This window comes from Mus pahari, chromosome 7, assembly GCF_900095145.1.
Source record: "Mus pahari chromosome 7, PAHARI_EIJ_v1.1, whole genome shotgun sequence".
Lineage (NCBI taxonomy): Eukaryota > Metazoa > Chordata > Mammalia > Rodentia > Muridae > Mus > Mus pahari.
The window spans coordinates 10,239,787-10,243,899 of NC_034596.1; positions in this window are offsets into that span (position 1 = coordinate 10,239,787).

Sequence of the window (4,113 nt, forward strand, 5' to 3'; positions counted from 1 at the left end):
CATGAGCATGGGAGATCTTTCCATCTTCTGAGATCTTCTTCAATTTCTTTCTTTAGGGATTTGAAGTTCTTATCATACAGATATTTCACTTCCTTAGTTAGAGTCACACCAAGGTATTTTATGTTATTTGTGACTATTGTGAAGGGTGTTGTTTCCCTAATTTCTTTCTCATCCCGTCTGTCCTTCGTGTAGAGGAAGGCCTAGGTGTGTGTTTTTAAAAAATGGTTTGCACATAGGTTAGACAATTTACTCCTTAAGTAACCTTGCTGTCAGATATAAAAGCTTTTTCCATTTTGGATTGTGAGTTAACTGACTTAATGTTTAGAAAATATGACTAGATGGTCAAACTTTTAACTACTATGTTTTTCTTAATGCCATTTTATTTATTTATTCATCTATTTTCATTAATTCCTTTGTTAATTTATTTGCCTGTATTCTTGTGTGTGCACATGAGAATGTTTGTGTATGAAGGCATGTGTACATGAGTAGGGGCCAGAGGAAAATCTCAGGTGTGGTTCTCACCTGTCTTGTTTGAAACAAGGTCTCTTGCTGCCCATGTGAGGCTAACTTCCCTGTGAGCTTCTGGGGATTCAAGAGAATCCTGAAGAATGGGGAGAATGTCAGCATTCTAACTCTTCCTAAGAGAGCTGGGACAGACAGACATGGCTGACTCTTACTTTTCTGTGGATTTTGGGCTTGTAGCTCATTAACTTGAATTCAGTGTATCTAAAATATCATCTTTCTTCATGCAGTCTAACTGACGTGCTCTGCACACTGTGAAGTAGGTGGACTCTTCGTAATAATGGATTTTTGAATGCATGCATTCTTTTACAGTCAGTGTCTTCATAATGGGGCCTTACTGACCACACAATTCCCTACACCTGAACTAGCCTACTGACGTTCTCCTCTCTCCCAACTAATACATTCTCATTTGCCCACAATCTTTTCTCTCCTTGGTGCTCTTCTCACCTGATTAAATCTTTTTCTTTTCCAAATCCACCCACTTCTATAACTGTTTCCACATTTCTGAACATTTTCTGCTTTCTGTGTCCACTGAATGGACTAACACACTTACTATTAAATTTCACTCACTAGGCACTTACTACATTTCTGTTGCCTCTTTGTTTATCTTAGCTTGTTAATGAAACTGTCTTAGAAACTTCTTGTTAGTCTCCAAAGCACTTGATCAGTACTCTGTACTGACAGTGTTTACTGATTATATACCTAGTATCACTTAAATATCTACTTCATAATTTCTCATGTTTGGGTTCACATTTATATTGATGTCTAGGAGTTTATAGCATTTCTCTTCCAAACTGACTATTAATTCCTGGTCCTCCTAACTCTTCTTTCCAAATGCTCTGATTACAGGCAAGGCCCTCTGTACCTATCTTATTTTCTCTTCCTGACTCTATATTCTTTTACTATTTTGGCCAGTTTCAAAAGAAAACTTTCCTTCCCCCAGTGTGTTGTAAAATGTCCTTTTCATATGGCTTAAGTTTAGTTAGGCCCTTATTTATTTTATTACATTTCAAGAACCTTTTTGAAAATATTTGAATATTTTCACCAATAGGAAAAAAATTAAAGTTGTTTTTCTCCTTATCTTTTTGACTTTATGGTACAACACACAATCTCCTACATGTATTTCTATTGTTCTGTCATCATGACCACCAGTCACCAACTGTTCTCATGAGCAAGAGAAATTACAAAATTCTTCATAGAATTGGCATCAATAATCAACATTTGTAGATTGCTTATTTACAAGAACCAGCTGTGGAGCCAATTGATACCTTTATTGTCAGCTAGGTATATACGTGTTCAAGTTGGTACTTAGTATTTTTAAAAATCATCTTGGTAGAAGGTTGCATCAAAATTTTAATATATATATAAAATTTTAAAATACCTCTTCCTAGCTCAGATTTCCCCTCTTTTTTTGTGAGTGGTAGTAGAGGAGAGAATGATTGACAACAAACTACTGATGGAAAATTTTAATTTTTATAACATTATAGTATAAAAATTAGCCCATTTTTAGGTTATAAATTGATTCATTTCTCCCAATACAAATTCGATTCATGAATATTTTTCTTTTTTAAAAGATATTTTATTATTATAGTTTTAATTAAATGTAAGTATAACACATGAGTATAGGTATGCACAGAGGCTCTGGCCTGGAACTAGAGTTACAGGTGGTTTGAGCCATCAAATGTGTTTGCTGGGAATTGGCTCAGGTGCTCTGGAGAAGCAATGCATGTTCTTAACCATTAAACTGTCCTCTCAGCTTGTAGTGGCTATTCCTGGTTGTCAACTTTACTATATTTGAAATGAACTACAATCCAGAATTGGAAGGCTCACCAGTGAACCTAATCTGGAGACTGGGAGATAGAAGTTTCTGATCTGGATCTTGGTATGGAGATCTTGAGACACAGTGGTGATTGAATCCAGAAGATTAAGACAGGGAGATCTCTGAGTCCAAGATCATCTGGGATTAAAGGTGTGGTGGCACACACCTTTAATCTGGGCTACACCTTCTGCTGGGGACCATATAAGGACATTGGAAGAAGGGAGTCGAGCTCTCGCTCTTTCGCCTTCTTGCGGTGTGGGACTCAGCAACTGCTAGATCCTTGGACTTCCATTCACAGCTACTACTGAACCATTGTTGGGATTTGGACTGCAGACTGTAAGTCATCAATAAATTCCTTTACTATATAGAGACTATCTGCAAGTTCTGTGACTCTAGAGAACCCTGACTAATACACAGCTCCAACACATATTTTTCAAACTTTAATAATGATAAAAAAAATTTAACAGGAAATTTTATTGACTTTAATAAAAAATACATCATGGAGTGAAATTATATCTAGAAATACTTTGGGTACTGTATACAAAGAACTTTGAAAGTGATTACAAAAGAATAAATGATGATAACACCAGTAATTCCTAAAGATACAGTATAGTGAAGTTATGTAGCCAACAAATATATTTGCTTAAGAGCTATAAAGGCTTCAAAGATCAAAACTCTTGTTAAGTCATGAGAACACAGCTTTTATAAGTCATTAACACTTTTATAATTGTGATTTGTAAAAGATTTATGGATTTGTTTATTAGGATTGTTTTAGGTTTACGGAAAAAATAGAACAGAAAATAAAAAGTTTCTGCACGTGGCTTCCCCTTTCTTTATTGTTAACACCCTGCACTGGTCTACTCAAGTTATATGATGGCTAATATTCATGTACTATTGCTCTCTGAAGTCCACATTTATAGTAGGCTTCACCTTTGTTCTGTAAAGTTTCAGAGGGATTTCTGAGTATACACTTCCATACATGCATCACTATAGTATCAAAGAAGAAAATAATTTTACTTGCTTGAATTTTTCTCTATTCTATTTATTTCTCCCCATTCAACCATTTAAAAGTGCTGGTAACCATTGGCCTTTTTATTGCCACTATATTCTTGCTTTCCCAGAACATCAGAGAGCTGGAAGCACACTGTATTTTGTAGCTTCCTAAGATTGCTTCTTTTCACTTGCCAATAGGCACTTATGCTCCCACAATAGTGAATTTTTCTATCAATGGATCTTTGCTTAATAGAGACTTACAGTGAGACCATTTTAGATTTTTTTCTTTTAAAGAAAAAACAGTTCTACAATTTAAATTATGGCTATGTCCCCTGAATGGTTTCTTTATGGATTTTTCCATATAGGGATTCTGAATTTTAAGGAAATTACACTGTCAACATTGACAAGAGCTTCCCTGTGAGAAGAGATGTTTCAAAACATGTTAACTCTTGAAAGATGGCCCCCAAAGAGGATTTTCTCTTCTATTTTGTTAGCAGGAATTGGTTTTAGGAGCTGAAATGTGCCACAGATTAAAGTGGTTGGCATGAAAATAAACACCAAAATCCCTGTAAATTAAAACCCATAGTGCTAAGCAACATAAGGGGATATTGTAGTGTGTTGCTCTAGGGATGTCTTGTGTGACAAACATCATGATTTGCCATATGAGCCTGAAATACTGGCCTTAAAACCTGTGGCTACAGGGATGTTACTATTGACCATCAAAAACTTAAACCTAATATGTCTTGCTGCTACCGTGTAGAATTTGCACATATTTTGGT